The 24,192-nt window shown below is 33.8% G+C and overlaps 1 long non-coding RNA gene across 1 annotated transcript in view; it reads left to right on the forward strand.

Moving 5' to 3' along the window:
* Window positions 1-2,072: 2,072 nt before the first annotated feature.
* The window catches only part of LOC140596488 (uncharacterized), a 46,993-nt gene continuing 24,873 nt past the window's right edge, over window positions 2,073-24,192 (forward strand). Inside the window, exons 1-2 of the long non-coding RNA XR_011998456.1 lie at window positions 2,073-2,618; window positions 21,767-21,843. This is a non-coding gene — a long non-coding RNA (uncharacterized lncRNA). The remainder of the gene's footprint in view (window positions 2,619-21,766; window positions 21,844-24,192) is intronic.

Here is a 24,192-nt window from a genome sequence, read left to right on the forward strand (position 1 = left end):
AATGTACAGCTTCTCAATTAGTTTGAAACATTTTTGAACCATTGAATGTAATGATTTATTTGACAAATGACAATTGAATATTTTTACCTCTAACATCAGAAAAATAAAAATAAGTAAGAGCAATGCACCATACATTCTCAACAAAATGAATCAATGGAACACCAAAGAAGGCCTCAGAAGAAATGCAAGTGAAGCAAATATTCAGCTGTTGACACCTGTAGGTAGAGGATCAATTTGTTTCAATAATGATGCTGGAGAGATTAAATTCCTATTGCAAAATGTAGGTAATGTATGTGTCTCAAAATATATTTTAAAATAAGATATTACTCAAAGATATATTTTGAAGAATTATAATAGGCACAAATTATTTTTGAAGGGTGTGAATATATATCTGTATATGTATCCATATATAAAGATTAGCTTAAATAAATATAAGATTTCTGCATGTCAAAAATCATAAAATTTCAAAACAAAAGACTTAGGCAAAAAAATGTGAGAGAATATAATTTTCCAACAAATAGTGAAATAAAAATCTGATATCCTTCAACAAAAAAGAGATAAAATGGTCATTTGAAAAAATAGTAATAGAGAAACAGAAAAAAGCTGTTATGCCTAGAAATTTTCAAAGGAGGAAATACAAGTAATCAATAATTGCATTTAAGTAGTCCAATGTTAATTGTGATCAACTGATAACCAGATATCGTTCACTAGGCTGTCATAACTGAAAATGATTTTTTAATGCACAATAATTTACAGTTGTTCAGGGAATATATGTGGTAAGGTGCTTGTAGACATATCAATAGGTGAATAGGCAACTTAGCAACACACGTCAAAAGCCCTAAGAATATGAGAAAATATACATGTTTCCCCAATTGGGGCTATTGCAAGCAATAATTCATTGAGCAAAATGTCAGCTATTTTCTCTAATTTTAGGTTACATACTACTCAATATAGAGTTATTTTTTTAGTATGTGTATAAACAATGATTATAACTTTTCCATATATTTATGGCTGCATGTTTTATTCTATGAAATGCTTTCTTGTGTTGATCTCATGACTGGAAGTGTTTTCATTTGATGAAAATAATTATTAGGCGCAAACAGGTTTTAACCTGATAGTTTCTTTTCCATTAGCTTTGCGAACAAGAATCAATACAAGAACACTTCTCCAAAAATGATCTCTCATTCAACAACTATCAATGAGCATCTACCATATATCAGATCAGGTATGGTGTTAGGTGCTAGGAATAAGGCAGAAAACTATAAAAACAAGACAAACAAGTAAAAAAAATAATCCTGCCTGTATACAGTAACTAATATTCTAGTGCATTTTGAAGCACTGAAAAGATGATAGATTCTGTAACCAGATATGTGAAAATAATCAAAATAAAAAGATACCCTCACATGTTCCTACCACTTGCTCTTTTTTAAATAATCACATACAGCTAATTGTCTTCCCTGTCCCTTTCCAACACAATTCTTTTTCTTTATGATAATAATAAAATATTCATTAAATAATTAATTCAGAGAGACAATATTAAGGTAAAAGATTTTCAAGTTCTCAAACTCATCATTGATACATATCCTCCAATATTCATTTATATTTTGTCTATAGTTCTACATTAAAATATTTCACTTGCCTGGGGAAACATTTAACAATATTTATAACAAAGAAAACCTACCCTTGGAGAGTGGAAGCAATGCTGAATTGTTTCCTACTATTCATTAAAGCTCAATTATAAAAAAGAATATTTATGGAATTAATCTGTTTTATTTCTCCTCTTCTTCCCGTTTTTCTCCTCTCCCTTTCCTCCTTCTTCCCCCCTTTTTTTTTTTTTTAAATTTTTTTTAAATTTTTATTTATTTATGATAGTCACAGAGAGAGAGAGAGAGAGAGGCAGAGACACAGGCAGAGGGGGAAGCAGGCTCCACGCATCAGGAGCCCGATATGGGATTCGATCCTGGGTCTCCAGGATCGCGCCCTGGGCCAAAGGCAGGCGCCAAACCGCTGCGCCACCCAGGGATCCCCTTCTTCCCCCTTTTTTCCTCCTCCTCCTTTCCCTCCTTCTTTCCTGTGACTCTAAAGTGTTGTGCTATATCAGATTTTGTATATATTTGTGCTTATGTTTGAGTATAAATATATATAAGTTCTGATATATTATACATATATAATCTACATATATAGCTACATTATACATATATATTATGACTACTCTAATATTTAGTAAGTTTTTAAGTGATTATTTTTATAATGAGACTTTTGAATAAAATATTTAGGCTCACCTTTGTATTCATTATGAGAAAAAAATCTTGCATTCTCTTCCTCCCTCATACCTTCCTCTGCTCCTTCACTTAATATTATCTTCCTTGTGTGTTTATCTTTGTATCATTTTATTTTTTAAATTTATTTATTCATAGGGACACAGAGAGAGAGAGAGAGGCACAGACACAGGCAGAGGAAGAAGCAGGCTTCATGCAGGGAGCCCGATGTGGGACTCGATTCCAGGTCTCCAGGATCACACTCCGAGCTGTAGGCTGCACTAAACCGCTGTGCCACCAGGGCTGCCCGAATTTATCGTTTTAAAAGATGTCCTTTGACTGCAAGCTATTGTGCATAAGGTAATAAAGAGAATTATCTTAATATCCAAATTTTCTTGTTTTCATTTATTCATTTGATATTATCAGAATATCTAATATTTATGTTCTATCCTGTTATTCCTATTCATGCCTTGGTTTTTATGATTTCAATTTTTAGTTGAATATATTAAATTCATTCCACTGGAGGATCCCTGGGTGACTCAGCGGTTTAGCGCCTGCCTTCCGCCCAGGGCACTATCCTGGAGTTCTGTATCGGGCTCCCTGCACGGAGCCTGCTTCTCCCTCTGTCTCTCTCTCTGTGTCTCCCATGAATAAATAAATAAATAAATAAATAAATAAATAAATAAATAAATAAATTCTTTAAAAATAAGCAAATAAATAAATTCTCCCTAATAGTCTTTTGCCAGGATCTTTCCATTCACTTCTTACCTAACTATAGCCTTTCTTCCAGAAAGGCTTGTATGAAAAATGTATGCTGCTATTTTACGGTAAATACTGTTTTGTCTATATACTTTATACTTGGAAGATGACTTTGCTGGATATAAGATCCTTGTATCATATTTTCTTTCCTTGAGTCTCTTTGCAAGTGTTGATCTTCTATCAATGAATATTGCAGCCAAAGTGATTACCTGGACCTTCATTTTCAATTTATCTATCTTATTTCCTTTCCTTTATAAGTGCCATACTCTTTTTCACCAAGAAGCCAAATGGATCTTTCCTAATAAACTCAAAGGAACATTTGTTTATTTGATTTTCTCCTTCACATATTCAGTTTTGCACATGTTATATATTTGGTTCCTGTCTTTTCTTTACTACTTGTTCACTACTTATTTGAATTTAGTTTCCTTTTGTTAAGTTTTCTCACTTCACTTTTCTATGTATCCTACTGTTCTGTTTCTTTTCTTCCTATTTATCTTCCTCTTTACTGGCCATTCTTTCCTGTGTTCTTAGTGTTTTTTTTGTAAAAGTTGTGATTACATATTTAATATTTTTGTGTTAATGTTGGGAGTGTTGGATTCAAATTTTATCTGCTTTAATGTCTCGGTTTTCTTCCATGTTTTTTCTCTGTTGGGAAGTTTTCCTATTACCCCTTTTCTTTTTTTTTTTTTATTACCCCTTTTCTTAAAGTAACATTATATGGATGCTTTATCTATTCCCCTTTGTTGGTTTTGTTGTTGTTGTTTCTTTCTGTGAACTTTTGTTTTTTGTTTTTTGTTTTTTTTTCTTTCCTTTTGGCATATTTTTGTTGAGTTGTATTTTCAGAGAAGAAATTAGCAGGCGATAGCAATGACCGCATTCTTAAGTACTGGTTCTTAACATCTTTTTTTTTTTTTTTGGTTCTTAACATCTTTTGTCTAATTTCTCTGTAGATGTTTGCCTTTTATTTATTGATATTATTTGATTACTGATATTAAGAGCCCTTTATTTACTAGAAATTATTTTGTTACATGCATAGTGTTATTTAAATGAGCACAGAAGTCCATGTAGTAGTATTTTATAAATCTTTATAAATCCTCATTCACTTTATTTATAACCTTTTGTCATTGATGGTTCTATTAGGATAACATAAACCTCTGTAAATATTGCAAGCAATTTAGAGTTTAGCACAGCAAATTAAGTGCTTACAAATCTGTTGAAAGGACTGAGAAGTAAAAGGTCAGGGCATACCACCAATAGATCTCAGGTTTGTTGATAGCTTTGGGGGAATTATGAAGTTCCTATTTCCAACCCTGCTCAAAAGGTACGGGAAGTCACTGCTGTTGGTTGCTGCAGGGCAGGCTGTAACACTGAAGAGAATGATTCTTAATGGCCAGCAGACACTAAAAATTCTCACATTCACCATATCCATGCTTTTGCTTTCTGCTGCAAAAGGAAGAATAGAACTGTTTCACTTCTGCCTTCCAGATCTAACAGTCACTCATATTATTATAATCTAAACCAAAGCCCTGCCACAAAGCACCCTGGGAAATTTGTTTTCTAGACATGCTTCTAAGCTATAGGAGAGAGCACGGAAGGTGGTGAGAATGGTTCTGAGTACCAACAATCCTTTTCCTCAGTGCCAGTACACAGCCTTCTATTCAAGCTTATCTCCCAAACAATGGCAACAAGATCATGTGACTGACAAAGATGATGTGCAAGTAACAACGTGTTTGCTCTTTTCCTGAAGTCCTCATCATATGCTATACGATATATAGCATTAGATAGTCTTTATTTCTTTTCTAGTGTAATCCCAAACCCCCTTCTAGTTTGTAGAACCTGTAACCTGTAAAGACTGATTAATAAGTCATTCCATCAACCCTTTATAAAAATTGTGCAGAAAAAAAGAAAGTCTTCACTTTTTAAATTCATATTATTTACTTGTTTATTTATTTATTGTATACTCCATACCCAGTATGGAGCTTGAACTCACAATCCTGAGATCAAGAATCGCAAGTTCTACTGACCGATGTAGTCATGGCGCGCTGAGAAAAGAAAAGCTTTAAAAAAGGCAACTGATAAGATACAGAACAATAAAGACAATATGATTATTTGTCTAGTCTTTGTTTAACAACTGGTATTTAGTTCCTATTTAAAACTTCTTTCTTTCACTTTCCATGCTATGTTACATTTATACTCAGTGCCTCAAAAGTTTGTGATACTCTGCTTAGTAAGGTGATTCAAACTTTTATTCCTTAAATATCATGCTATGTTTGATATTTGATTGCTGTGGCCTTGAGAACCCATGAGTTGGACAAACATAATCCTCTCTGCTTCTACTGTGTAGCAGAAATTATATTGCACCTTACTATTAAGATTGTAACTACAAACAGTTGGCCTTTACCTATTAATTTGGTTGCATTAGAAACTCAATAAGAGTAAGTTTTGTTTTGTTTTTAATTTCGAGTTCATTGAAACCATCACTGTGCCCTTGTAAAACAATTCCGCCTTTGGAAACAAACACCTGTAAACCATCAAAGCAGTAAATTATAGGGAGGGGAGACAAAATCATTTTTGAGGGTGTTCTGAGGGATTATAATGAAAGGAGTCATTCTCACTTTCAACCATTGAGTTTCCAATCTGTTTTCTAAGACAGAAAAAAACATTTGTGGTCATAAATAAAAAAAAATTTAGAACATTTCTTCAATTCTACCAGATATTTTCTATAAGCCATTCCACTATATAACTGGACCAACTGCTTCTGGGTAATGAGGCACCCAACAAGGTGAGTGATTCCCTTGGGTATGAGTCCATTGCTTTACTCTTTTGTTGTAAAGTGAATGCCTTGGTCAGAAGCAACATTGTATGGGATGATAATTGTAGCAAATAATGTATTCTATAAATCAGTGGGTAAGACTGAGGGCAGGAAAATTAGAGACACAGAATGGAAATGCTTATCTATAGTAAGTGATAATATCAATGGGGGGAAGGATTACTACTCTTTGATTCAAAAGGGTAAACATTCATTAAACTGCCACCAGAGCTTACTTCCACCCTTCCCTCTGGGAACATATACGTAGGATTTCTAGTTGATCTTCACTATAGACATTTGGTAATTGAGCAGCTGAGGTAGCCAGATTTACCTTTATGAGAATCTTACGTATTTGAGGCTAAGCAAATTCTATACCAGCATCCATTGTCAGTTTGTTAACGAGTCTACAGAGTAAACACTAGGTGGCACATAAAGAGCCTGACTGACATCCACACAATAAGAAATCTTATCTGACCTGGTACTGCAAGTCTCTTATATATCAGTATGTGTTTGAAAACATTTATATAAATAACAAATATCTATGTTTTTTGCCAATTTTTAGAAGTTCATCATTAATCTTCCTTCTTAACCAAATTATTCCCTAATTTTTTGATTGTAGGGATTCTAAAGTTAGTGTTACTGGAAAAATTATTTGTCAGCACACCTGATTGTTAATGTCAATGAATTGATGCATATCTGTACCTTCAACCAATTATTTTCCTATGCAAAGTGAACAACCAGAGGCCATGCTCAAAATTCTACCCCTGAAAGGATTTTCCTACACAATTATCTTTCAGGCCTATGATAATTAATTTTAGACATCAACTTAACTGGACCATAGGACACCAAGATATTTGTCAAACATTATTCTTGGTATTTCTGTGAGGGTGGTTGTAGATGATATTAACATTTTAATCAATATACTGAATAAAGCAGAACTCCTCCCCTAATGTGAGTGGGCTTCATCTAATCTATTAAAGGTCTGGAGGAGGGTGCCTGGGTGGCTCAGTGGTTGAATATCTGCCTTTGGCTCAGGTGTGATCTCAGAGTCTTGGAATCAAGTCCCACATCAGGCTTCCCACAGGAAGCCTGCTTCTCCCCCTGCCTATCTGTCAGCGTCTCTGTGTCTCTCATGAAGAAATAAATAAAATCTTTAAAAATAAATAAATAAATAAATAAATAAATAAATAAATACAAAATAAAGGACTGGAGGAATAAGAAAGCTGAACCCTCCCATGAATAAATAGAACTCCTCTTGCTTATGTGAATAGGAACATCATTATATTCCTGTCTCCAGACTGCAATGGAAAATTCATCTCTTTTAGGGTCTCTAGTTTACCAGCTCTCAATCTGGAACTACACCATCAGTTCTTCTGGATCTCAAGTTTACCAAATATAGACTTCTCAGCTGCCAAAATGAGATAATTCCTTCTAACAAGTTAATAAATCTTGCGTGTGTGTGTGTGTGTGTGCACAGTTATAATTATATATATATATATATATATATATATATATATATATATATATAATTTGTTTTGTTTTGTTTTCTTTTGTTTTCTCCTAGTCAATTGATTCTATAGAATTCCCTAACAGGCTATAGATAAGAATGGAAGTAGCGGTGGTAATTCAGTAGAATTAGATGCCATGAGAGTCTGAGCTACGTGATTATGTAACTCATACATGGTATCAGAATCTGTAGGAGCCTGACTCTAGAGAGTAATGAATCTTATAACAGCTAATCATGTTGTATAACTGAGACTACATGATTATAGGTAAGATGTCCCTTTCAGTCTCTACTGAGGGTTTAGTAACAAAGTTGAAGCTCTTTAAAAATGAGAGCTGTTATTTGATGGAAAAAGTGATAGTTTTTCTCCCTAACTTCAAGTTTGTCTGTTTTTCTCCTTGCATAAATTATTAGAGGGTTTATACAATATCCTAATTTGTATAGGAATTTTATGTGTTGTTGGAGTTACTAAATTATAGGCCAAGTGGAAGAGAAGGTAGCCTTCATCTTATTTTGTTTGTACTCAGTCAAAACCAGCAACCTGAGGGAATATGTCAGAGCAGTATACATTTTTTTTCTTTTTTTAATAAGTTATAATGTAAACTTGTGTCTCTGTTACCTGGTATTCTATGTAGGGATTCGGCCTACTTTGTAAAACCTGGGTCTTCCCTCTCCAATGTGATAAAGACCTTCACTTTGTAATATGATAGCTCAAATGAGGTGGTGCCTTTTCTGTCTTGTTTTGGTTTTGATTTTAAAATATCACATAACATTGAATGATGTCCATTGATTTCACTGCTAGAATGTCCATGTCAATTTGCTACTACCAGAGGTGCCTACAATGAAAATTATTATTATTATTGTACCTACTTTGCTGCCCATTTCAGGGACCACATTGGGTGTAAAATCACCATACTAAGGGCTATACTTTGGCATCTCCCAATCTGGAATACTGGCATGACTATTAATGTCAAGAGTCCTGTTCTTTTTGTTATCCCCTGCCTCAAGAAGACATCCAATTCAGAACCTGTCAAGAGCACTAGTGCTTCCCTCACAAATAAATTTTCGATGTTTTGGTGACATAAATGTAAGAAGGTCCTTTGAAGACCTCCCAAGAGATATTACCAAAGATAAATCCCTTAAACATCCTTGTATATTTTAGATTTGGGATTTATGTAAGGACATTATATCAAAACAGTCACAGAACTCCAAATTCATTTAAAATAGACGCCATTTGGATTAGGTTTTGGTTATCCACCAAAGCACCATGGGATAACTAACACATTAAATCCAGAATCTCTGGTATATCTACCTATATTCTTTTTTTTAAGGTTTTATTTATTCATTCATGAGAGACACAGAGAGAGAGAGAGAGAGAGAGGCAGAAACAAAGGCAGAGGGAGAAGCAGGCTCTGTGCAGGGAGCCCGACGTGGGACTCAATCTCGGGACTCCAGGATCACACCCCGGTCGAAAGCAGGCACTAGACTGCTGAGCCACACAGGCATCCCATCTACTTATATTCTTAAATTCAACCCACGTTAAATTCATTTTCCTTCTTGTTTTTTGGCATTAAGAATTAATTTCCATACATATTGCTCCATATTTTGCCTGACATAAAATATCAAAATATTGCTCTTCTTTTTGTACAAATGCTATCTCCTCCATGTTCAGACTTTGGACTCATTCCCTTCAGGAATTTTAAAAACTGACTAATAATAATTCTGGAAATAATAATAGTTAATGAACTGGATATTACGAAGAATAATGATTGTTACGGATGAACACAGTCCAGACTCTTAAAATAAAAGGAATTTAGTCTCCTTGCATAGAAGAAAAGGAAATGGTAAAAAAAAAGATCAGTAAGATTTGGGCATTCCGTGTATCAGATTCATCTAAATACTCTCAAATGTCTCTAGTGTAATCTTCAGGATATTGATATTTCCCAATCAGCAAAAGACCTTGAAAGGATCTGGATTCAGATCCCTTGTTTGTATTTCTGTCCTCAGAATCAAACTTTGGATCTGGTTTCAAAAACATTGGCTCTTTTATTATAAAGCATAAAATATGTTTTTGGAGAAATCATAGAAGCGTGTTCTTTAACTGTGTCATGAACCATTTGAAGGTTTGAACTTGTCATTTTATTGTTATTGCTAATTCTTCTGTGTAGTCAGGAGAATTTAGTGTATATATAGTCATCATTCCTACCACAGAAATATAGCACAGCAGCTGTTAAATGATTTAAACCATTGTCTTCCATAGGTACTTTATTCTAGGCTCCAGCCAACTAATGTTTGCTGTCATTTCAGGGACTACCAGTGTCCCATATTTTACTTGAGAGGATAGATTATTATTATGTTAAGATCCAAGAAGATCAGATAGTATAAATCCATTAAAAGCACACACATATAGAATTATATGTATGTGTAAAATTACATATTTCAAGGGATATCAGTGATTCTACCTGCTTTCGATATTTTAATTCTAATCCAATCATATATATATATATATATAATATATATAGTTTATGTATACACATACATATATATGCTGAGGATCACAGAAATTGTAAATTAAAACTACCTAGGGGTGCTTGGGTGGTTCAATTGTTGGTGTCTGCCTTTGGTTCAGGTCATGACCTCTGGGTCCTGGTATTGAGCCCTGCATTGGGCTCTGACTCATCAGGGTGTCTGCTTCTGCATCTCCCCTCACTGTGCTCTCTCTCTCTGAATGAAATTCCAAAAAAAAAAAAAAAACAAAAAAAAACAATTTCACATTTGAAGGTATTTTTTTCACCTATTGATTACTGTTGATTATTTTTACTAAGATAATTATTGTTCTCAGGGCACTGTTGGCAAACAAGTAAAAAAAAAGAGAGAGAGAGATTTAATATTGTAAATAACCCTCAGGAAAAGTGTGATCTAGGGCAGTTGTGAGAGTTTTGGCAAAGAAATTATCAGACTTTCACTGTGATGTTTTATTGCTAATGAGATCTTAGCATCAATTTACTAACTTGATATAGTAGAATTATTTAGTTCAACTTTCAAAAAAGGAGAAATCTTTTTTTTTAAGATTTTATTTATTTTTTAATGAGAGACACACACAGATAGAGAGAGAGAGAGAGGCAGAGACACAGGCAGAGGGAGAAGCAGGCCCCATGCAGGGAGCCCGACGTGGGACTCGATCCTGGGTCTCCAGGATCACACCTGGGGCAGAAGGCCGCACTAAATCGCTGAGCCACCTGGGCTGCCCTCTGTTGGTTTTTGAATAGAAATTAAATAATTCCCCTTGGATCAAATGGTCATATTTGAAACAATAACCTTTGATTAAAGGAAAAGAGGATTATGGGGTATGATATTACTCTCAGACCCACTCTAACAATCAAGTACACATAAGGTTTCAACTCCAAAATAATAGGATATGGGCTGAAGCAGGCAAAATATATTTTTTACATATTTTTTCATTTATTATTTATTTATTTTTAAGTAGCTAGTTTGTTTAGCACTACCCAGTCACTATGGTAGAAAGTTAGCAGAGTGTAGATTTCTATGACAGAAAACTACTGGAAATCAGAGTGATCCAGCAGTGTGGTTTTGGGCACATGACCCCACTCAATGCTACAGCAGAAATCCAATTTGGAGCTGAATATACTTTAGGGGAGGCAAGTCCTTTGTGAGTCATAGGGTGATACCAAAACTCCTTTAAGATTACCACATGAATACGTAGGAATTTGAGAGTAAGACAAAACAGAGTAAATTGTAATCCATTAAAGTTTTCCAAAAATTTCTAGAACTCATTCATTCAATTTACTTCTAAATATATTACTCACTGTTCTTCTCTATTATTAGATGTTATACAAGAATGACTTAAAATAAGTGTGAGTTTCTTGATAATGCTGTGTGTGTTTTTGAAATGAGCATGAGGCCTGTACAATATGCAAGTACCAGTATATGAGATTGGTCAGACTGACTAAAGACTTGATATCTCGTCAGACACAATTATGCTATTTCTAGTTGCCTCTGTGTGCCCGAATAGAGATAGAAAATCTTTATCCGGAATTATAACCAAATAAATGCAACTTCCCTATATTCTGAATTTTTATAGCATTTTATGCTTATTTAGAATTCTAATCTACTCTCTATAATTTTAAGCAAATAATTTTTTGAATTTTTTTACCATGAGGGGAAGAATATATCTTATTTATAACTATATCCTCCATAACACTTTATGCACATGCTGTGCCTAATAAGTCCACAAAAGAAGTTCCATTTGTACTAATTGATAGGATACATTTTTGGCAAGAAGCAGACTTCATTATTGTTTCCCTATAAGGAAAGAGTATTCGGCAGCCACTTTCAGCCCTGGGTGTGATACTGGAGACCCGGGATCGAGTCCCGCGTCGGGCTCCCTGCATGGGGCCTGCTTCTCCCTCTGCCTGTGTCTCTGCCTCTCTCTGTGTCTTTCATGAATAAATAAATAAAATCTTTAAAAAAAAGTATCTTGGATTCTTACAGCAGTAATTTTTACAGTAAAAATTATGTCACATCTTATTACTACCCAAAGAAGGGCATGTAAACCAATCTGTTCATCAGTCAATCTTAGGTATTCAGTTCTCATCATCAGCTCTATTAGCACTGTAAAAGATTCCTCTAACTCAAAAATTCCCATTATGGAACATTCGACTTGCAAGCTCCTTGTAGTGACTGTAGATGGCAGCATGGAAAGAAGGTCTTCTTTTTCTCTGAAAACCATACCTATATCATTTTTCTGCCAAAACTTACTGGCCTTTCTCTACTGTCATGGGGAGTTTTGATTTATGTAGCTCACTGTGAGGATTCAGTGAATAAGTCAATGCCAGTTCTGTGTACTTTCTGGTACACATATAATAGTTTGTCTGCCACTGTCATTTCCCTTTCACCTGACATTCCAAAATGACAAAAAGCAAACCACTGGTGATCACACACACATATGGCACACACACGCATACACATACATCACACGCATCACACACATGCACAGGCACCCACACAATGATAATCAAGACATATTAACCTTAAGAAGAAAGAAAGAAAAGCAAAAATATAATCAGTGTAAAAAGAAGAGAGTTAATGATCAGATTGCTTATAAGGCTTATAACTAATCCACTCCCCAAGACTTTCTTGAATTGTATTTATGTCATGATTCTTTTAGCAAAATGGAAATTTGCAACATATTTCTATTTTAAATATTGCCTAAGTTGAAACTTTCCAAAGTTGTCTAAAATCATAATGTTGAGAAATATTATGTGACTTCCAAAGATCCTTTAAACCATACATGCTTGAAATAATCTCTTTTAAGATGATTAGCTGCATGCACACACATACACACACGCACATCACTATGAGAATTCAGTAAATAAGTCAGCACATGTTCTTTTGTACTTTCTGGTACACAGAAAAAAGAATGGTTTCAGTGCAGATAATTTTTATTAAAAAATTTCTAAATGGTTATTAACATGCAATTACATGAAAAATTAGATGGATGTTTAAAACCAAGTGACTATTCATCCCAATAGGTTTCATTTTGAAGTAGTGTTTTATAGGTTCTACCAACAGATAGTTGTTTCTGAATCCTGGCTATACCACATTTTAAAATGTGGGACCTTGAAAAAATTAAAATAAAGTATGGAACCCTGGTCTAATTATGATCTCTCAACTCAGTTTTCTTAATTTTAAAATAAAGATAAGTAAGAGTACCTACTTTATAAGATTGTAATAAGGATTAGACATTAGTGCCACACTTAGTAAGCCTTTAATAAATGTAAACTATTGTTACTATCTTAATGAGTTTGCACAAATGAAAAACTGAAAAAATATAAATGCCTGGTTAAAAAAAAAAACAGTGGATATGCTGAATTATTTTCTTAGACAATACACAAAAATATTTTCAATTACTTTCTTCTCTGTGCATATGCAAAGGTGAAAAAAATAATGGTAGAAGAAAATAAATCAGTGAATAGATTACAATGTGACAGCTTGAATTCCTTAACAGAGGAAGAGTACATAAACCCACTCCCCAGACATTGGGTGTGGCTTGTGATGTGATTTGCTTTGGCCAATGGAATGTAAATCCAAGTTTAGTCAGTAAACGTAATTCATACCAGTTATTTTAACAGATGTTTTAATAGGAATTAATCTCAATAACTATTAGAAGCAAATTTATTAGTTAAAAAGCAAAAGGAAACATTTATCACGGAGATAGCTATGAAAAGCACTTACCATCCCTAAAGCCACAGAATGAAAAAGGAAGATACCAATATTGTTAAAAATAGAGAAGTGTGGAGGGAAGACCTCATGAATGTAGAAACTCAGACTCCTGCAAAGTTTGGTTCTGGTAAGGCTTCTGGTAAAATCTCTACAGAGATTGAATGGAAAACCTGAAGAAGAAGAGACACTACTCACTTGGTAACTATGTCTTAGGAGTTCAAAAGGGGGGCACTGGTAGAGGTGGAACATAGAATTCTAAGAAGGGGGACTTAGACAAGCTGGTGTGGGTGCCTCTGAGCAGGTACAGAGAAGCTATTTTTGGGAGATTCAGAAAAACTGCAGTGTGTGATCTATTACTATCAGGGTAATGAAGTATTGCTGGGGTTATCCACAGATTTCTTCATCCTCCCGATTTCTAGTGTCCCCTCTAGTTGGACAGCAGCTGACCAGAAGAGTTCTGTTTAGATTACATAAACTCTAAATGATTCGCAGATATAAGAGCAAGAATCTGATAGAAAATAACTGTTTTATGTCACTAAGTTTTAGAGTAATTTGTTACACAGTAATGGCGGATTGATAGAGATGGAGAGGTAGGTAGATAGGTGCATAGATACATGACAGATAGATGCCCATAAGGGCAAGAATTTTATTTGTCTTGATTATCTTTATATATCTTTTATTCTGTCTGATAAGTAGTGACAGTCAAAATAATCACCAACCAAATAAATATAATGATTATAAATACTTGACTTCAGATATTTTTACAATTTTGCATAGTTAAAATTTCCCAATGTTATTAAATTTATTCCAAAATTTCATATATATATATATATACACACACATATGAATATAAGCATAATTTTCCTTACAGACTCTTGATTAGGGATATTTAGTTGGTTTCTAAGTTGCTTTCACTATAATGGTCCTGTAGGTAATATTTTACTACCTGCATGTAATGTATAATCTCTAAAAATTTTCAGTCAGGTTTATTTATAAAAGTGAAATTCCTGGGTCAAGGTCTACATGCACAAACACACATATGCATACCACATACATGAAGATACACACTAAGATATTATATGTAATTACACTATAAATATTACATATTCTGTTTAGAAAAGATGGCATTAAGTCTATGTATATAGGTAATATCTAGAACAGCTAATGTTTCCAGTTACCATTTCACATTTTAGTCTATGCTCTTTTATTTATTTTTTTTGCCATATCACATGATTTATTAAACTTACAAATTTTACAATATTTTTTTAAATTTTTATTGGTGTTCAATTTACCAACATACAGAAAAACACCCAGTGCTCATCCTGTCAAGTGTCCACCTCAGTGCCCGTCACCCATTCCCCTCCAACACCCGCCCTCCTCCCCCCTTCCACCACCCCTAGTTCATTTCCCCGAGTTAGGAGTCTTTATGTTCTGTCTCCCTTCCTGATATTTCCCAACATTTCTTCTCCCTTCCTTTATATTCCCTTTCACTATTATTTATATTCCCCAAATGAATGAGAACATACATTGCTTGTCCTTCTCCGATTGACTTATTTCACTCAGAGTCTATGCTCTTTTAAAGCTATAGTGTATTAAAGAGTAAATAAACAAACAAATAAATAAATAAATAAATACAACTATAGTGCATGGGCTCATAAAATTTGTTTGGTAGAGATCACCTTGGTGATTTCAGAAATTTTGAATTAATTTATTTCTATCACAATTTTCACCATCTATAGAATAGAGATTACAATAATAATGTCTATGTATTTGTTTTGATGATTAAATTAGTTAAATTAACTGAGTACTTAGCACTAGATCATATTAGTTTTATTGATTTAGGGCTGACAATTTTATTTATTTATTTTTTTTTTTTAAATTTTTTTATTTATTTATTTATTTATGATAGTCACAGAGAGAGAGAGAGAGAGGCAGAGACACAGGCAGAGGGAGAAGCAGGCTCCATGCACCGGGAGCCCGACGTGGGATTCGATCTCGGGTCTCCAGGATCGCGCCCTGGGGCAAAGGCAAGCGCTAAACCACTGCGCCACCCAGGGATCCCTAGGGCTGACAATTTTAAAGAATATCTTCAATAGACATGGCAAAATATTCTACAGAATGTTTTTTTACTTAATGGTATTTCTATTACAAAAGCTACTGAAATTAATTTGGAGGAAAGCAAATCATGAATAATAAATAGATTATTTAGGTGATATGTTAGGTATTTTCACTGTGATTTATCTAATAGTTAGAAAATTTAATAATGCATTTGATTACATCTTCTGTTTTGCTGAGAATAAATGTTTCGATTCAAAAGTTGAAATTTTAGCCATTAGAATAAACCAGAAATGTCTTAGTTCTGGAGGGATTTATGGTTAGATCTCTAAAGATCTCAGAGTCCCTGAAATGAGGTAAAGGATGAACCCTCCTAGCCTTTTCTCAATTTAAGCTAAATTTTTGCCCATACTGTTGCTTATTTCATAGATACAAAGATAGGTGGCTCTTAGTACACAAGGTTTTGTGTGATGTCTTCTTTAGATTACAAAAAATCCTCTTTGCCTTAGACTCCCTGAAGCCTACTACCATTAACTCTTTTTTATCCTTGGAATGAAGGAATTAGTCCAGTTTAAAGCATATGCATTTTAGCCTCCGTGATGGGTCAGTCAAATTTGAAACAGATTCATTGGCAAAACAAAAATCTCTATTTATCAGAGAGTGGAAAACAAAACAAAAATAAAGTATGTTCATAGGCTTCCTTTAGCCAGCAAATCTCAATCTAGTTATCCTTTCAGAACTTAAAGAAATAGATGAACAATGGTTATGTTCAATATAATTTCTCTGCATGAGTTTAATTTTTGCCTGTGTCAAACTATAAATGGAAGAATGTAGGATCACATTGATTTCATGTCCCAGAACAAAATGTAAGTTTATACTGCTAGCAACAGCAGTACCATCTTCCTCTGCTTAATCCTATGTGGATTTTAAACAATATCCCTGCTTTTGATATTGTTGAAAGAATTTTACCTTAAGTAATGAAGGAATTAGCTAGTCCTTTCTTGGTCAACACAATTATTTCCTCACTCTCAACAGGAACATAATCATCATATCAACTTTTAATTGTATGACAGACACAAGTTATTAACTTACAGTTCAGTTTTCACTATTCGGTTCAAGCCATTCCTGCTACCACCATTCGTTATGGCTTGGAGATCCAAGATCATTTGCCAGGAACTCAGGAGAGGAGAAGTAAAGGATTTGGATGGGAATTGAAGGAAATTGGGTGCTACTAATTCTAGTATAAATTTACATTTGCATTTAGAACAATTTTTTTTTAATTGAGGATGAGGAGGAAAAAAAATAAAGACAAAGAAGCAACTGTAAGATACAGGATAAGAAATCTGACAACACTGACTTTCTTTAACTGTTAAAAACTAAGTTGGTAATAAGAAAACAAAATGAAATAAATTGGAGTGTCACATGACTGAAGAAGTTTGGGGACACTTAGATAAGGAGACACTAATGTGTTATCTTGGGACTGAAGTTTAACTTCAGTAACTTTATAAATTATGCCAAAAATAAATGTTTAGGTTTTAACAGATGATGCTAATAACAAATTAAGAATTTATTTTTTAATTTTTAAAATACTTTATTTATTTATCTGACAGAGAGCACAAGCAAGTGGAGTGGCAGGCAGATGGAGAGGGAGAAGCAGCCTCCTTGCTGAGCAGAGATAGGTCGGGCTGGATCCCAGGACCTTGGGATCATGACCTGAGCCAAAGCAGATATTTGACCAACTGGGCCACACAGGTGCCCCAGAAAGTAAGAATTTAAAAAGTAGATTTTGAGTCATCTAGATGGTTCAGCCAGTCAGGCATCTAAGTTGGGCTCACGTCATGATCTCAGGGTCCTGTGATACACCCCTGCATTGGGTTCCCCACTCAGCAGACAGTCTGCTTCTCCCTCACCTTTTCTCTCTGCCTGTTCTCTCCCTTCTCTTTCAGTAAATAAAATATTTAAAAAAAATTTTAAGTAGATTTTGTTTTTGTATTAAACCTATGTTTATGTTTTTGAACTACTAATCCTGACACAGATAATCTAGATATTTTCAAGTAAATTCACATCACTTTTTCTATATTTAATTATGTTTGCTTAATTCAACATTCACAAAACATTTCTAGTCCAATTTGCAAACAATTAATTCTTTAACTGCTGCTTCAGATCTCTCACAAGTGCATACATTAGAGCAAGATTGCTGCTGGCACGCAACACTTAGAAACAGGACCCTTGAGCTCATCAAGAATACCATGGTCTAGTGAATCATGAAAAGTATTTACAAATTTCTGATTCTTAGAGCAACATATTCATTGATAACTTAAAAAACTAGAGTCAGAAAAGTATCAGGAATCCAACTGAGAGGGCAAAAAAGGTCAATCAAGATAAGAAAAGTAAAACTGTATTTCTATACCATTCATTCTCTATACAAGCAAATGTACCACCATGAGAACTACCACTAGGAATGAATCACCTATGCCAAAGAGAATAGATAAGAAGGACATGGGCAGCTGAAGCCAGCAGGAACACAAATCTAAGCTCTACTCTCTAATTCTTCATCTTCAACATCATAGTAAGTTACTGCTCCCCATTACCTAGTTACCTTCAAATATTTGTATTTATGAGGACCTGATATTTTTGGTTGAACCAAAAATATTAGATATGTTTGCACACTCAACTGATACTGGGTTGTGAATCTTGAATTCACTCAAATATGTACTTGGATCAATGAAATGTACTTGATGGTGTCTAAATATAGTCAGGAAATACTAGGGACATCAAGAAACAAAACTGCCTACTTGCCAAGTAAAATTCTATTTTTTACATTCCCAATCTCAAGCTAATGCCATCTGTATCAAAACTTAAATCATTGTTTTTGGCAATTTTCAGATATACAATGCTAAATGATTCTATTTAGAAAGTCAATTCATTTTTGAAAAAATATTTGGCATCTGACTACCTTTGGTGGACCCATCACATGACTATGCTTCATTAGATCTGACAATCCATGTATGCAAATGCATAGGCAATGCATTAAGGTATACAAATAAGAAGTGACTAATTATCATATCTAGTTTAATATGACATGAAAAAGAAAGCACACATTAATGAAGGTAACTCAATCCATAAAGTGAAAAATTTAGGAGAGTGTTCTCTGAAGCATTGATGACAACGAGAACCTAAGTTATCTATGAATTTATAAAATACTGGGAAAAGATTAAACTCTCATAATTAGTGGCATAGAACTTTCAGACATTTCATCCATCTTAATAGACAGGGCTGCTTCAGCTTACATTTTGTTTACATATGTTACAGTCCATTTTTTAAATGTTGCTTCCTTTACCTCATTTTAATTTTTTAACAGTTAATTTCCCCAAACCTATCAAATAGTATATATACAACTTTAGTTTATTGGTTTGAATGAAATAAATTTTACCCCGTGTCTCAGAGAGGAAATCCAAGAAAGAAAATCTTTTTCAGCTTTATTGAGACATTAATTGATATAACATTGTGCAAGTATAAGCTATACAATAGAGTGATTTTATATATGAATAAGTTGCAACATGATTTCCACAATAAGCTTAGCTAACCCATCTGTTATCTCACATAGTTACAACTTTTTTTCTTTTTTTGTGTGTGAGAAGTTTAAAAATCTACTCTTTTAGTAACTTTCAAATATATAATACAGTATGGTTAATGATAGCCACAGTGCTGTAAATTGCATCTTCAGCCTTTATTCCTCTTGTGTGTTTTGACTGTCTTCAGCCATTTCCTTCATTTCTACCACTCTCCACCACTGGGCAGTCACTAATCTAGCTTCTGTTTCTATGTTTTTTGTTTGTTTTAGAATCCACATACAGCTGAGATTGTCTTTGTCTGACTTATTTCACTCAGAGTAATGTTTTCCTAAGCAGGTCCATCAATGTTGTTGCAAATGGTAGAATCTCCTTTTTTTACCGCTTAAGAATATTTCATATTCTTAAGTACACTACACTTTCTTCATTCATCCATTGATGGGCACTTAGCTTGTTTCTATGTCTTGACTATTGTAAATAATGCTTCAGTGAACATAGGAGTGCAGGTATGTTTTCAAGATAGTGATTTCATTTCCTTTTGATATATAGCCAAACATAAATTACTGTATAATATTTTTAATTTTTATGAAATCTCAATACTGTCTTCCTAAGAAAAATAATTTGATATCAGCATTAAATCATAGTGTCATAAAGAAATAAACCCCATAATAATGTGACACTTTAATGAATTAAATGCGTAATTGTCAAATATTTACTTCCTAGAAAATTTCCCTACCCATTCTTTCATGACCTTTAAACTCTTAAGTGTTTTACACTTAAAATTAATTATTACACTGTATTTAAAAAATCAAACTATTGATTAAGTATTCTTAAAAGTGGAAGTATGCTCTTAAAAATAAAAAAAGACTTTTCAGGTGTTAAAAATCATATGCTTTTTAAATATTTAATAATATTAACAAGCTGTGAACATGTATGTAATTAAGCAGTTGTTATAAAATCTCCATTCTGGGGGAAGTAGATTTAGAAAGTTTTTTTTTTTTTTTTTAGAAAGATTTTTAATTTTGTTCTAAGTTTGCTTAGCCTAATATATTCACACATATTTTAGAATACCTCCAAACTGTATTGTTTTTAAATATCATTTTATTCCAAGGTGTCGGCACATTATATCCATCCTTTGTGTTTGTTAGCTTATCTTCCATTTTGTTAATTATTTATGCAAAGATCATGTAAACGTGTTTGAATTTAAATCTTCTCCCATTTAATTTGACTTGGCAATAATTAAAATTTGAAAGCAAACAGAAGTTGTTTATTTGGAAAATAAAAAGATTTAGAAAAATTTTTAAACTTCTTTATTTTATAAGATAAGAAGACTCCTATTGTTCTTGACTAGTAACTGAGATATTTTTATGTTTCCTGCTGTTAAAGTTTTGAGCATAAATATTGTATTTTTTATTTTATTATATCTAACTGGGTAGCAATCTTAGACTCTGAAACACCTGAGTATTGTAAATTTGTGTGTGCATGTGTCTTTGTGCTTGATTACAAATACATTATATCAGTATATCAATGTTTTATGCAATGGTATTTGGTTAATCATCTAAGTGTGGTGGCAAAAAAAAATAGGGGGAGTTGGGGTTTCCTTCAGCTCCATAAAAACAATTTTATTTTATTTTTTAAATGATTTTATTTATTTGAGAGAAGGTGAACAGGGGAAGGAGCAGAGGGAGAGGGACAAGCAGACTCCATGCTTAGCATGGAGCCCCATGTGAGGCCTGATCCTGTGACCCTGAGATCATGACCTGAGCCAAAAACAAGAGTTGAATGCTTAACCAACTGAGCCACGCAGGTGCCCCATAAAAAACAATTTTAAATAGTCAGAGAAAAGAGTCATCCTCCTTAAACACATCCTACTCCATCATATTGACACACATAGGGTCACATTACTTCATATGCCAAAAAGCAGGACACCTAAATAACCTACCTTCTATATAAATAAAACAAAAATGGAGGGATCCTCATGTTTCACTTAGGAATTTTTGTCATTGCATTTTGTACTTCGTTATAGAACTAGTATATATGTGATTACATACAAAGATTTGAGATCGTCCAGATTAGTGTTCTATTTTTGGTTCTGTCATTGAGCAAGCTTGGAAAATATAAAAATTGTTTCTGAATCTCATTTTGTTAATTGCAAAATCAGAGTAATAAAAAAAAATCTCAAAAGTATTATTAATAATAAGTAAATAGTCCATAAAAATTTCTTGGCATTTACTAGGCACTTCACAAATGGCAATTAATTATTATCATTGATGAAGTCCTAAAGGTTTACTTAGTTTAAAAAGTCAAGATATAGAATAGTAAGTGTAAAAATGGATTTTTTTGAAATATGTGTCTATAAAAACATATTGTTGCTAATTATGTGTAGGATATCTGAAGGATATATAAACAATTGGGCAAGGACTTGGGTGATTAGTAAATGGAGTAGGGAGGAGAATTACTTTTCATTGTAGCATTTGATTTTTGTACAATTTTGTATTAGTCACCTGCATATAAACAACCCCAAAACCTAACAGCTTTAAATGATGATCATTTTTTTCTATTTCAGGTACTGGATTGGTTGAAATTCAATTAATCTAGATTGAGCTAAGCTGGACTTGAGTCTAAGCTACATATTGGGTTCAGGTATGTTTCATCTATTTCTTATCCTTGGATTAGCGGGTCATACAAAACATTTGTTGTCCATGATGATACCAGACCTAGAAAAATGAGTACTTTCCCATGCATGTGTGTTTTCAGTTTTTGCTTATGTTACACCAGTTAATATTTCACTGGCCAAAGCATGTGATATGGCCAAGCCAAAATCTAGAGAAAAGAAATACAGTCCACTGACCATGGTCAAAACCAGTACTAGTGGAAAGAAGTATACTCCCACTTCCATGTAGGTGGTAAAAGGAATTGTTATAGCCTTAAAATTACATCATTTACTATGTCTATGAATGGATTACCTATTTTAAATACATATGTATATATACTCAGAAACAAGAAGAAAACAAAGCAAAAAATAGTAGAAAAAATGTGTGCCTTTAGTCCAACCACAGCAGAGAAATATCCCTAACGGTACAAGTTTCAGAATAAGCATTTGCTTATATAGTTTTTCCAGAGGTGGCAAAAGCACTTCATTTGAAAAGCTCATCATATATGGAGATTATCTAAGTAGCTAAGATGACCTAAGGAGGAAATTTTAAAAGAGGATGTTTTAACGTTGAAGACCCACTGATCTCTTACTCTAATCTTACATAGGCAATTTACTTTCAATAATACACACTTACAGAATAATTTTTGTTATTGTTTTTTAGCATATAATTTATTATTAAAATAGTTTCCAGCTTGTTTGTGTGTGTATGTGTGTGGGGTGTTTATTTATTTTGTGTTGCTATGGTTGGACATTATTCTGCTGCTCAAATATGCATTTTTTGCTCCTATTCTGTTTGCAGTGAAAAACAAAGCAAGGGGCAGCCCGGGTGGCTCAGCAGTTTAGTGCCTGCCTTTGGCCCAGGGCATGATCCTGGAGTCTCAGGATCCAGTCCCACGTCAGGCTCCCTGCATGGAGCCTGCTTCTCCCTCTGCCTGTGTCTCTGCCTCTCCTCTCTCAATCTGTGTCTTTATGAATAAATAAATAAAATCTTTAAAAACAAAACAAAGTGAGAACAATGGAGGCACCCTGCAGTTTTCAGGCAATTTTGTGTTATTTTTCTTCCACTGTGTTCTTATTAATCTTTATTAAGGATTAAGTAAATGCTAGATTTATTTCAAAGGTATCTTGATTTTCAGTATTTTAAAGCACATATATTAGATTTTTTTTAAATCAATTATTTGCATCAATGTCATTAAATATCATTACAGTGTTTTTAGCCTTAGAAATGTGTTTTCCTGAAGGAGGTTTGAAAAAATTTTTTCCTGAAATCATGTTGGGCTATAGGAAGCTGTGTTGTCAGTCATGAATCTATGAGAAGATACAGGGAATTACTACGGTTGAAAGATATATAATGGAACACACAAGATTAATCCTAGTTCTACTTTGGCCAAGTCATTTACGTAGGTTATCTTTATTGCATATTCATTTACTAAATAAAGATATAGGGCAGCCCAAGTGGCTCAGCAGTTTAGTGTTGCCTTTGGCCTAGGGCGTGATCCTAGAGACCTGGGATCGAGTCCCACGTCAGGCTCCCTGCATGGAGCCTGCTTCTCCCTCTGCCTATGTCTCTGCCTCTCTTTCTGTGTCTTTCATGAATAAATAAATAAACTCTTTAAAATAAATAAAGATATAAAGTTTGACATCTCCATCTTAACATTATGTAAAATTCTCAAAGAAGTATGTGGTACATCCAGAATGGAGTCCATACGGCCACCAGAAGTGTCTACTTTACTATATTAGATGACCCAAATTCATGGTGTTAAATACACAAGTGTAGGAGTTGAAAGAAACACCATTCTACAAATGATGTAGAGCAAATTTTTTGGCAAAACTTGGTGACCAAGTAAACTTCAGTAAATCTGTCAAAAGCATACATGGGAGAGAAAAAGGAACCATTATACCCATAGTATAGGTAAAATTATTCAAAATCGGCTTGATCGTAAAAACTTGATAAACTAAAAAAACAATTGGAGACTTTGGGGAGTTTGAATGCACTTGATTCAATTTTGCACACTGTGTCTGCCTATCCCAGCATCAGTCACCAAGAAGAAGATAGTCATCTGCAAGTGAACAATTGAAAGAGGAATATGTCAAAAGATAATTGCATCAGAGATAAATAGGCAAGGAAGACTTTATTCAAAACTATTGTAAATAGAGAGATAGCCTGAATTCCACTCTATTGAAACAAAAGACGGGAGGTTAAATTTAAGCATTGATGTGATTTAGTGAATGAGTACTGAAGGATTTTAAGAGGGACACTGGTCAATGCAAAGCTATACTGTGTTTGCTAAGTAAGGTTAAGCTCCTACCCTCCCACAGCAAAGGGGGGATTTGGA

The sequence above is a fragment of the Vulpes vulpes genome, unplaced genomic scaffold (genome assembly GCF_048418805.1).
Source record: "Vulpes vulpes isolate BD-2025 unplaced genomic scaffold, VulVul3 Bu000000665, whole genome shotgun sequence".
In the NCBI taxonomy this organism is placed as follows: Eukaryota; Metazoa; Chordata; class Mammalia; order Carnivora; family Canidae; genus Vulpes; species Vulpes vulpes.